We start from the raw sequence: 13,915 nt of genomic DNA on the forward strand, positions 1-13,915 counted from the left end.
CCACCGATTCAACTACCCGATTAGGAAGATCATTCCATAACTTTAACAGCTGGAATAAAACTTCTAGAATACTGTGTAGTATTGAGGATCATGATGGAAAAGGCCTGGCTATTAGAATTAACTGCCTGCCTAGTATTACGAACAGGATGGAATTGTCCAGGGAGATCTGAATGTAAAGGATGGTCAGAGTTATGAAAAATCTTATGCAACATATATATATATATATATATATATATATATATATATATATATATATATATATATATATATATATATATGTATACATGGGTGTGTATTTCCAATCACACTCAGCAGCATTGCCAGAGTTATTACTCGATCTCTTCCTGTCCCTCGTAGGGGTGAGAGGGAGTAGTCATATCCGGGTTAGAGGAGGTACCCCGAAAAGTAAACTTGGAAACCACAACTGCCTTGTTGTAGTTAGGAAAAGGGAAGGGGGGAGGGTTGAATCTGTGTTTGTGCGTGTGAAGCTAATTAAATATTTAGGCGTCATTTTTGACGGGTCGAGTACACTAGCATATAAAATTCAACGTGTAAGTCATTGAGGACATAAGAATTTCATCATATGTTGAAATTACTAATCAAATTGTGTTTTTCGAATGTTAATAAACATTTATAAATATCAGATTCGGATCGCAATAAAGTATATTTCGTACTGTTACATTATTGTATTTGTATTTGTTATTCAGTTCAGAATAGAGAATCAAAACAATGATTTATGAGTCTAAGCAAAACTGTTTACTTGAGAGAAATTGCCGCAAGGAATAAAAAACCGGAACTCTTATCCTAACGAGGACATTTATCACTAACATCCAGTTCTAACTAATTATTCTTTTCTAACTCATTTATCTTCTGTAACTCATTTTTATTTCCAAAATCATTTTTCTTGGGTAAACCGAACAGAGCATAAATTACCAACAGAGGAAAAATCATAAATACAACTCTGAATGTACTATACATGAAGAAAGTCTTCTCCTTTCCCAACTTTATAGCAACATTAAGGGTCGGTTGCCTTTTATCAAAGGCCTAAAGAAAGTATAGTTTCCCGATAGTGTCAAAAGAGAGGCATTACATCTAAAGTATTGTTCCCTACTTAGAGTGGAAAAACAAAACTCTTGCATCAAAAAAGGAGTCACAATAAGACCGAAAATGGCAACTAATGTTTCTCAATTAGAGGGGTGAAAGAACAGTCTTCCATGAAAAAGGAGATGGGTAAGAACGGCAATGAGTCACAATAAGACCGAAAATCATTGAATTGGGTAAATAAATCTCTCCTTTCAGAGGCAACTTTTGTAATCATTCGATTATTTCTTGGAAGGCTTTTATGACGACAAAGTCGCTTAAATGAAAAATTTGGAAAAATATAAAGAGTTTGGTAACCTATTGGAAGCGTCCCTGCGTGGAAATCTGTTGAACGGGAATTCGAGACAAAAAACCTCGATAGTTTTAGTAGTGTCTGCAACCTCACAATCCTTGGGGTTTGGGTGAGCCTATGGGTCTACCTGCTAAGTCATCAGGTGCCATTTCGGCCCTCCCTGGTCCTTGGGTGGAGAGGAGAATTGGACGCTGATCATATGTGTATATGGTCAGTCTCTAGGGCGTTGTCTTGTCCCTTGCCTCTGCTATTCATGAGTAGCCTTTAATCCTTTTATATAGATTCTTTTTTCGACTTTGAAGTATATTGTTATCTCTATCGGATATTATGTGATTATAAACATCTACAGAAAATCTTGAAGACATTGAATTAAGTATTCGTATTTACTTTAAAATTACTTCTTATCATAATTCGGTAATTAATATAAGACCTTATTAACGTTTCGGTAGGTAAATGTTCGTATTTAAAAGTTAAATCTACTAAAGTAAAAATTTTATTTCTATTTATATTTCTATTTTGTCAATGTCGTCTTCTGTATTGCAATATTCGTGGTCTTAATGCAAATATCCAAGACCTTACAGTTATGTCCAGACAGTATGATATTCCTTTGTGCTCAGAAACTTTGGTTTCTAATATGAGGCACTCATCTGAGCTCCTTATAACTGGTTTTAAGAAGCTAATTATGTTGAAAGGTGATGCCATCCCTAGGGCCAGGGGAATCGCGGTGTATATTAAGACCGAGTACCCTGCTTCTCATAAGTCCTGCTATCAATGTGGATGTCATGAGATTCAGGTAATAAAAGTTTGTTGCAGGCATAGCAACTTTTATTTGTGTTCCATCTACCGGAACCCAGACATGGATGATTCTATCTTCGATTGTGTTCTTACCATTATGGATAAGATACAAGAAGATGATAGAAAGGCTTCTTTTGTCTTTGATGGTGATTTTAATGCTCACCATAGGGAGTGGTTAATTTCTATCTTTCCTACCGATCACCATGGCTTAAGAGCTTTAGGCTATGCCTCTGAATCAGGCTCTGAGCAAATCATAAGTGAAGCTACTCACAGGTCTGGTAATTGCTTGGACCTCGTATACACTGACTCCCCTGGCGTTATAACTAGTAAGGTTGGTTCTCCAGTCAGGACATCTGATCATGTCTTGATTTCATTAGTAGTGAAGACTGAGCAGCCTGTCCCTGATATATCATACACTTGTAAAATTTATATGAAATCCCGAGCAGACTGGAATGGGATTTTGCATGATCTTTTGTGCTTGAATTGTTGACAATTATATAGTAGTGTTGATTCTGTTGTCCCTTTGAATGAGAATCTAGTGAACATAATTGATAGGCATATCCCATCTCGTGTGCTAAGGTACCGAGTGAAGGACAAACCGTGGTTCAATGATGATTGTAGACGTGCCTATTTGGAGAAGCAGGAGGCCTATCATCTTTGGAAGGGTAACAGATCAGATTTGACCTGGAACAACTATACTCAGCTTCAAGCTTTTGCTCAGAGAGTTTATGCCTCAACTGAAAATGAATACAATTTAACCATAAAAGAAACCCTTTCTGGTACAACTCAGGAACATAAATGGTGGTATACCCTTAAATCTGCACTCTTTGGTGTAGATGCAACAGTTCCTCCTTTACTTAAACCAGATGGCTCAGTCACTCACTGTCCAAAGGAAAAGGCAACCCTGTTGGCTGATGTTTTTGACAGTAAACAGAGTAATGAAAAACTTGAACTTCCTCATCCCTGTTTTCCTGAGGCTAAACTAACTAGTTTAGCTTTTCGATCTCGTGAGATTAAAGCTCTGGTGATGGACCTTGATGCTTATGGAGGTGTAGACCCAAATGGTATTTTTCCTTTGTTTTTATAAAGACAGCAGATTTCTTAGCTCCAAAGTTATATGTTTTTTTGCGCAAGTTAGCAAGAAGAGGAGCTTTTAGCACTTGTTGGAGAATTGGTAATGTTACTCCTCTATGTAATTGTGTTTGTGGTAGCTCTAGTCGCAATGATTACCGCCCAATTTCCATAACTAGCATATTATCTAAAGTTTTTGAACGTCTTCTGGCAAAATGTCTTAATAGGTTTGCTGAAGGTAATCATCTATTCCCTAGTTTGCAATTTGGTTTTCGTAAAGGCCTTGGAGCATGTGATGCCCTTCTTACAATCTCCAATGCTGTACAGAAATCCCTTGATTGTGGTCAGGAGGTTAATATGATTAACCTTGATTTTAGTGCTGCCTTTGACCGTGTTTTCAAACTCAAACCGTTGGGAGTGGGTGGGTCGTTTCTTAGCATTATTATTGATTTTTTAAGTAATAGATCTCAAAGAGTGGTTATTGATGGGCACCATAGTGAGTATAAGAATATGATATCAGGTGTTCCACAGGGTAGTGTTCTTGTCCCATCACTTTTCATACTATAGACACATGACATGTGGTTTGGCCTAGAAAACAAGCTTGTTGCATATGCAGATGATGCTACTATCTTTGCATCAATTCCATCCCCCGAATGCAGATTTGGGGTTGGTGAATCCGGCAATAGATATTTAACTAAAATTAGTGCATGGTGCAAATTATGGGGTATGAAGTTGAATCCTAATAAAACTCAAAGTTTGATTGTAAGTAGGTCAAGGACGGTGGCTCCTCGACATCCGGATCTCAGTATTGATAATGTTTCTTTAAATTTGTATGACTTTTAAAATTTTGGGTGTGATTCTCAACAGCAAATTTACTTTTGAGAAACACATTAGGTCTGTGTCTTCTTCAATTGCACAAAAAATGGCTTATTGAGAAAGTCTTACAAGATTTTCGGTGATCAATCTATTCTGAGGAAGTGTTTTAACATTCTACCTTGCTTTGAGTATTGTTCTCCTGTCTGGTGTTCAGCTGCGGATTCTCATCTTAATTTGTTGGACAGAAACTTACAGCCTATTAAATTTCTTATTCCTGATCTAGATATTAATCTTTGGCACTGTCGTTTAATTAGTTCATAATGCATGTTTCATTAGATTTTTCATAACTCTCACCATTCTTTACATTCAGATCTCCCTGGACAATTCTATCCTGTTCGTAATACTAGGCAGGCAGTTAATCCTAGTAGCCAGGCCTTCTCCATCACGAGGCTCAATACTACGCAGTACTCTAGAAGTTGGAGCAAATGTTTTATATTGACCAGGCTGACATGTCTTTAAATAGTTTATATATGACGTATCTGTTTTTGACGTTGTTAATAGCTTATATAGGACATATCTGTTTTGACGTTGTTACTGTTTTTAGAAGGATTTATTGTTAATTTATTCTCATCATTTATTTATTTCCTTTCCTCCCTGGGCTATTTTTCCCTATTGGAGCCCTTTGGCATATAGCATCTTGCTTTTCCAACTAGGGTTGTAGCTTGGCTAATAATAATAATAATAATAATAATAATAGTAATAATTTCAGTCTTATCATTAGATAAGCCTTTTGTATTCGCTTTGCAACCCAGTTTTCGAAAATTTTGCTCTAATTTTTATTTGAAAGTAAGTGTAAAACTTGTAATAATGGTTATATTATGTTACTCTTGATAGAAATCTTTATTAGAGAGACATTATTTTGCTTTTAAAATTCGCTCCTCTAACGTTATGTATGTTTACCTCCTCAAGTTTTTATGTTATGCGATGATGAAACGAATGAAGATTTTCTTGTCTAATTTGTCCGAATACCACAAATGACCGCTAATATGAGCCAATATGTTTCCTTTAACCTTTGGGGTTACAAACGAGACAATTTGTCAGCGTAATCTTTGTCTCTGTTGAGAGATGCGTACACAAAACAGACGTAAATCTTATCTTCCTGGAAGTAGTTGTTTACGAGCTGTGGTTTTCAGGGAAAAGAATGGCTGATTTTTCCTGCTTAATTTCTACTTGCTGTCTTATTTCCTTTGGAAAATGTGTCTTGCGGGAGTCTCTCTTTCCCTCGGGCGTCAATGTTTTGGAAAACGTTCCCCAAACGATCCCGGGTGACCATTCTTATGTAACGTTTGTGGAACGTTTTTGCAATCCTCTGAAGTGGAAATATTTTACGCCTTTCCCATTTAGTGCATCATTTCCTATATTTACGTTTTTTCCTTTTCAGAACAAATCAAGAAAAGGAATGGTAAGGGAAAAGGATGTGGTTTGACTTCAAGAGTTCCGATAGATCTTTCAATACAAAAATGAACTGTTATATAGTGAGGACATTAGGTTATATGTATATATGTATATTCATATATATATATATATATATATATATATATATATATATATATATATATATATATATATATATATATATATATATATATATATATACTGTATTTATATCGTAGCACCTGAGGATTTGATGTAATTTAGTTTCACTTTTAGACTATAACGAAAGAGAGAGAGAGAGAGAGAGAGAGAGAGAGAGAGAGAGAGAGAGAGAGAGAGAGAGAGAGAGAGAGAGAGAGTTAAGAAGTACACCACCATTCCGTATCCGTACATAAGAAAGGGCATTTGTCGTCCAATAAAAGCCTTAAAATATAGCGTGGAAAAACTGAGTGGGTCCAAGCGAGGACCATTTTAGAGAATCGAGGTTTCTGACTAGCTTTCCTCCGGTGGGAAAAAACTAAGGAAGGGTATTCTACGGGGATGGGGGAGTGCTTAGAGGAGGTGCAGGGTGCTAATTGCTTGTTGCTAAGCCTTTGACAACATTTGCCATGAAAGCTAAAAAGGAAATGACAACATTCGAGGGACAGAGTTGTCGAATCTTTGTCTACATTGTTTGTTTGCATAAGGCTTAAAGTCCAGTGATGAATGGAAGAGGCAAGGGAAAGTGACAATGACCTGGAGAGTGACCATATATACATAGCATCAGCGTCTAAACCACTTCTCCACCCATGCTAGGACCAGGGAAGGCCAGGCAATGGTTGCCGATGACTCAGCAGGTAGACCTCAAAACCAGATCCTTAGCTCACAAAGATGGCGAGGTGCTAAACACTACAAGAAACTATCGAGCTCGATCGGGACTCGAACCCCAATCAAGCTGATCGCCAGAACCAATATATTTCGACAACAAAATTGGCTTTTTCATGGAACTTAGCAATGAATTCTATATTAAAATTACAAGATTATGTAGGGTTTACAAACAATATGTATTAATTCCTCACACAACATACCTTAGGTGTATGGGGAAAGGGGTTATTAGATGGAATCATGCCAAAACATAAAGGAATAGGAGTGAATTGGATTCCCAATGAAAAACTGTTCGAATAATTCTGATGAAATGTATATCCATTTATTTACATTTCGAGAAATACTCTCTCTCTCTCTCTCTCTCTCTCTCTCTCTCTCTCTCTCTCTCTCTCTCTCTCTCTCTCTCTCTCTCTCTCTCTCTCAATATATACATATATGTATATATATATATATATATATATATATATATATATATATATATATATGTATATATATATATATATATATATATATATATATATATATATATATATCTTTCTCTCTCTCTAAAATTACTTGTTTTCTCCATTTCTAGAAAAAACATATATTATATATACTATATATATGTATGAATATTTATATATAATATATATATATTATATATATGTATATATATGTAAATACACGGTATACATATATATATATATATATATATACATATATATATATATATATATATATACATATACATACATATATATATATATATATATATATATATATATATATATATATATAAAAATATATGTGTGTACACAAACACACACACACACACACATATATATATATATATATATATATATATATATATATATATATATATATATATATGCACCCCTTCCCTTGGAAATATTATTTACATACTGTTTCATTTATGACTTCCAGTTATCCTCTTTCATCAAAACATCCACAAGATATGCAAATTTCCTGACCATATTTTTGGTGTAATAATCTAGAAATGTCAGTGCAAATACTCCAAGTAAATGCTTGACTTTAATTTTGCAAAATAACATCGCTACAAGTAAAACGTGTAAATTACTTAGCAAATATGTTTTCATCATCAGCGAAAATCAAAATGATTACAAATTTCAAAGTAATTCATATCTTACCTCAAGGGGAAGCTTATGAGAAATGGCATAGCAACTACATTACAATAATACAGTAAGGATTGTTCAGCAACTGTCAAAAGGACGGAAAAGATTCCTTACAATAATACAGTAAGTTTATTCAGTATCGGTCTAATCCTTGCATTAATACATTAAGGATTTTTATCTGTTTCATATTTGAGAAATAAGTTAACGAAAGAGATATGTTTCATTAAATACTGCACACCTTTCCACGCAAACAATTTTGAAAAATATAAAAGAATACAGGTAGACAATAGAAATTAGAACAGACTTCCAAATGTATTATGATTAAATTTCAAACAATATATAGTTTCGTCTGTGCAGCTTTTCCCGTTACTATCTACCTAAATAACCGTGGCAGAGGGGGATATGGTTTTATACTTGCAGTTAGAATTAATCATTTCATCGCAAAAATTCTGAATTGCAAAATAACACAGCCAATTATGTTTAACACAAAATATGGCTGTGTTGGAATGTAACTGACAGGCTTTTTGTTATATTTGAAAATTTGCAAAAGAAATCTGACCTGATATAGTTCATGTCTATCAGTATTTTGCAAAGTCTAATGAAAATAGATTCTGTGATAAATTTGTATTCCACTGCATCAAAAGAAAACGATGCTATCAGTGAATATCAATAATTTGTGTGATTTTTTTTCAATATTCTTGAATCTTGTATGGATGAATATAAAATGTTTTCTAAAAGAGAAAAGCATTTGGAAAAATAAGACTAACTTCCATCAATTATATAAAAAGTTGTCATATTTGGGCGAGAAATATTTGAGCAAAAAGAAATCTTCATTTAGGAAAAAAATAGGATATTGATGTGAGCCACGAACTTTTGAGTTCGAAATGGCTGAAGAAGAAGAAGAAGAAGAAGAAGAAGAAGAAGAAGAAGAAGAAAAGAAAAATACACAAAAATTGTAAAAATGCCCGCCATCTTTCCTTCATAAGTTCTTTACTTAAAGATACCTTTTATTACACCAAAGCAAAACTTATTTTTATTCACGTGACGGATAATGACATTTGAAGATCGTTGGTGATTCATAGATTAAATTTGCACATCAAATAACTTTAAAAAATTATTATCAAGAGCACCAGCTGTACAATGATGCGCAATACAAGATCATTTAATATCTAACTAAACGATCAGTTGTCCTATATTTACCAGTCCGGCTCGGTTGTTCTCTGTTTACTAATATATCTCAGCTGTCCTCTGTTTACCAATATGTCTCATCTTTCCTCTGTTTGCTAATCTAGCTCAGTTATCTTCTGTTTACCAAACTGGCTCAGTTGTCCTCTGTTTACCAATATGGCTCAGTGTTCCTCTGTTTATTAATCTGGCTCAGTTGTCCTCTGTTTACCAATGTGGCTCAGTTGTCCTTGGTTTACCAATATGGCTCAGTTGTCCTCTTCTTACTAATCTGACTCAGTTGTCCTCTGTTTATCAATCTGGGTCAATTATCCTTTGTTTACCAATCAGGCTCAGTTGTCTTCTGTTTCCTAATCTGGCTCAGTTGCCCCTTGTTTACCAATATGGCTGTTTCCTCTGTTTACTAATCTGGCTCAATTGTCCTTTTTTTACTAATCTGTCTCAGCTGTTCCTCTGTTTACCAATCTGGCTCAGTTGTCGTCTGTTTACTAATCTGGATTAGTTGTCCTCTCTTTACGAATTTGGCTCAGTTGTCCTTTGTTTACCAATCCGGCTCAGTTGTCCTCTGTTTACCAATCTGGCTTGAATGACCTCTTTTTACCATTCTGTCTTAGTTGTCCTTAGTTTATCAATCTGGCTCAGTTGTCCTCGTTTTATTCTGAGATCTAATAGTTTTCTCTGTCCTGATTGTCAGACCTAACTTTTGCTTCTGTTCTGATCTTCAGACCTAATCGTTGCTTCTGCTCTGATTGTCAGAACTAACTGTTGTTTTTGTTTTAATCCTCAGATCTGATCGTTGCCTATATTCTGAACCTCAGATCTGATCGTTCTTTCTCTACTGATTCCCAGAGTTAATCGTTTCGTCTGTTTTGAATGTCAGATCTAACTATTGCTCTTGTCTTGATTCTCAGATTTAATCGTTTCCTCTGTTCTGAACCTCAGATCTCACCGTTGCTCTTGTTCTGAATCTCATATCTAAATGTTGAGTCTGTCCTGATTGTCAGATCTAACCGTTGCTTCTTTTCTGACCCTAAGACCCAATCGTTGCCTCTGACCCGATTGTCAGGTCTAACTATTGCTTCTTTTATATAATCAGATATAATTATTTCCTCTGTTCTGATCCTAATATCTAATAATTTTCTCAGTTCTGATCCTCAGATACTATCATTTCTTCTGTTCTGATCCTCAGATCGAAGAGTTTTTTCTATTATGATCCTCAGATTTGATCATTCCTTCTATTTTGATTGTAAGATCTAATTGTTACCTCTGTCCTGATTTTCAGACCTAACTGTTGTTTCTGTTCTGACTCTTGGATCTAATTGTTTACTCTGCTCTGATCCTAAGACATAATCATAGCCTCTGTTGTGATCCTCGAATGTGATCGTTACCTCTATTTTGGCCCTTGGATCTAATCGTTGCCTCTGCTCTGATCCTCATGCCTAATCATTGCCTCTTTTTTGTACCTCAACTCTATTTTCTGTCTCTGTTCATATCCTCAGACCAAGTGGTTGCCCTTGTTTTGATCCTGAGAACGAATTGTTGCCTCTATTCTGATCCTCATCTCTTTTTGTTGCCTATGTTCTGATCCTCAAATCAAGTGGTTGTATCTGTTCTCATTCTCAGCTCTTTTTGTTGCCTTTGTTCTGATCCTCAAACCAAGTGGTTGACTCTGTTCTGATCGTCATACCAAATTTTTGCTTCTGTCCTGATCCGCAGAGCAAGTGGTTACCTTTGTTATAATTCTCACTGATATTTTTGTCCCTATTTCCGAGCGTAAATCTTCAACATTCCAGCTAAAGATCCAGGAAAAAAAAAAAATCTTTTGAACTCAACGTTAGTGACAAATGTCCCTCTTTTTGGATTTCCTTTCGGGTATTTTCTCTATTGGATTTTGGGTCCAAACTCTCGAAATAGATTACTGTTTTACTCTCAGTCAGAGATTATTCCCTCTTTCATTCTTTCTTCTATAGGAGATGAAAGATGATAGTTAAAGGGGAACTTTATTGTCGAGTTTCCCATCATATATACATATATATATATATATATATATATATATATATATATATATATATATATATATATATATATATATATATATATATGTGTGTGTGTGTGTGTGTGTGTGTGTGTGTGTGTGTGTTGCAAGAGGACGGATGAATGAAGGAAACACCAACGTTGACCATCAATATATTTAATATCACACAACCCTATGAATAATATATAATCTTAGTTGGATAAAAATAAAACTTATGAACATTGAAAATAGAATATTTACGTTAATACATAAACTTTACTTTGCACTTTTAGTCATAATAATTCTTTAATGTCAGAGTAGTTTATCACGTACCAGGAATAGCACAACACAAGAAATATAGAGTCCTTTTTAAATCATGTTTGTCGGGTGGTCCTCTTCGCTTGAATACTATAACTATATAATTGTTGATTCGAGATGCTCCTAGTAGTAGTCTGTTTTTCCTGGGAAATTGCTTTTGAAAGAAGCAAACAAGCGTAGTGACATTCAAAGGTATAATCAACAACCTCTTCATAAAAGTAACGTGCCAAGTTTAACTATCATAACTAATTGTTAAGTGCTATATATATATATATATATATATATATATATATATATATATATATATATATATATATATATATATATATATATATACACACACACACACACACATATATATATATATATATATATATATATATATATATATATATATATATATATATTGAATGCTTACTTCTAACATGGTGTGACTCAAGAGGAAAACACCTGACCAGTCTCCACATTTATACCTTAAATGCTGCATTGTGGATGAGGTATTTTGCAGAAAACTTACTCCCCATTAGGTGATTCAACCCCCCCCCCCTCTCTCTCTCTCTCTCTCTCTCTCTCTCTCTCTCTTTCTCTCTCTCTCTCTCTCTCTCTCTCTCTCTCTCTCTCTCTCCCAAACACAGCACATTTCCTCTCCACCTTTTTGGCACTGGAGAACTCTATTGGCATTAAGGATATTTACAATGTCTTATCTTTTCCTGCTATGTAGAGGCTGTTGTACTCTCACGATTCAATCGTTTTCATTAGTGAACACTACATTACTATCCTTTTGAGCAAATGGGTTGCTGGTGTTTCTGGGTAGGGGGAAATGTGTATGTACGTATGTTTAGAAGGACAATTTCATAGCTGTTTGGCAATATTATTGAAGCTTTATTATAACAACGATATTATTTCATCCTATGAATGTTATAGAAGGAATTGTTGAATGGGAGACTTATAAATCATAAAAATTTTTACTCGATGCCAACTTTGATAATCTGAAAATGTAACTCTCATAGAAACAGTCTCTAACACCGCAAATAAAAGAGAGGAAGCAGGGTTGTATTTTAGTCGGAATATCACAGTAATTTGCTGGAATTCTTCTGTAATTGCCGCCAATTATTTGCAGTACAGAATATGACACTTTTTTTAACAAGGAATATTGGCCGTCTCTCTTTTGTGTGTTTGATGATGTTACATATACACTTTGGGAAACCTGTCTGAGCTTAATAGTTATAGAAATGATATGAATTTGGTTTTCTAATTTCTTTGTTGGTTTATCGTATAAAAAAGTTCGTAAAGCTTGAATGTTGATTGATATTTTATCAAATATCAGATGAACGATAAATAAAGACGGAACTTTACGAGAAGCCCATTCACTAAACAACTCTTGTAATTGGTAATTGAAATTGAAAGATTTTGTGATTGAAGAGATTAATATAACCGAAAAGTGATAAAAAATTTAAACCTAATTATGAAGTAGGAATGTTCGACAAACTTTTATTGGATAGTAATAAACTTTATTAAACTTGTGTCAGAAAGTAATGAAAAGTAATTACAAATGATGAAAAGACGAGCTCTTATTAGAAAGAAAAGAAAAATAATGCCAATGACTAAATGAATATTAAAATAAATGAAATAATAATTGAATCATAAAAAAAGAGATATGGAATCCTATTTATGAATGAAACTAATGAAAAAGACTGGACTACACCCTTACTGTATCTGTATATAGAAAAGACCTATTATTGGCCACTGAGTACCAAAAGGAAAATTTGAGTGGGCCAAAAGGAGACCCATTTAGAGACTCGGGGATCCCAGAGAACAATTCTCTGGCGGGAAGGACCCGAGAAGGGATTCCAGGAGCGGGTGGCTGATTGTTGATCCGTATTACCCAGTTACTGTCTCACCAAATCTTATCTAAATATGGTTTATGTTTACTATGGGGTTAAATGGGTAAGTAGTGATAATATTCTGAACACTTGATGTATTTAATTAAGTCTGTCTGTAGGTACCATACGGATTAATCTTTGTATATTTCAGGAATGCATGAAGGTTTCATACATTGTTAATAATTTGGTAGAATATATATATATATATATATATATATATATATATATATATATATATATATATATATACATATATATATATCACTAGTAATTTTGATTAATGTAAATATCAACCACAATGGCATTTAATAACGAATTCTACCTTGGGAATATACTGTATATCTACTGGAATTCATTCATGATAACAGCTTCTGACTGGGCAGAGACTCGAACCTCTGCTTCTAAGCTGAAACCATGCCTGCAGAGATCAATTAGCCGCTATTATCAAGAATGAATTATTATTATTATTATTATCATTATTATTATTATTATTATTATTATTATTACTAGCCAAGCTACAATTCTAGTTGGAAAAACAAGATGCTATAAGCCCAAGGGCTCCAACAGGGAAAAATAGCTAAGTGAGGGAAGGAGATAAGGAAAAAAATTACAATAAAATATTTTAAAAACAGTTAATTCGTCTACGGTCAATTCGTCCCTAAGTTAATTAATCGTTGGGCAATTTTTCCCCAGAAACGATACTATGTTTGAAAACAAATATTTTCACTTAGATCGAATTATTCTTATAGAATACGCCCATTCAACAACATTGCTACCTGTAAGATTATAACTTCTTAAAAAGGAAAAACCAGTGGTTGATCCAGAAAATTATTCATACACTAAAAATAAGAAGAATGCCAATGAACTTGAGATCTATTGGAGGTGCAAAAATCGTGCATGCAAGGCGAGACTGCATACTGATGAAAACTATATAGAGCTTAAGAAAGTTGGGATTCATATTATGCTCTAAGATTATTTTTATTGTAACTATACCACAACCCCATCCTCT

This window comes from Palaemon carinicauda, chromosome 19 (assembly GCF_036898095.1).
Source record: "Palaemon carinicauda isolate YSFRI2023 chromosome 19, ASM3689809v2, whole genome shotgun sequence".
Taxonomy (NCBI): Eukaryota; Metazoa; Arthropoda; class Malacostraca; order Decapoda; family Palaemonidae; genus Palaemon; species Palaemon carinicauda.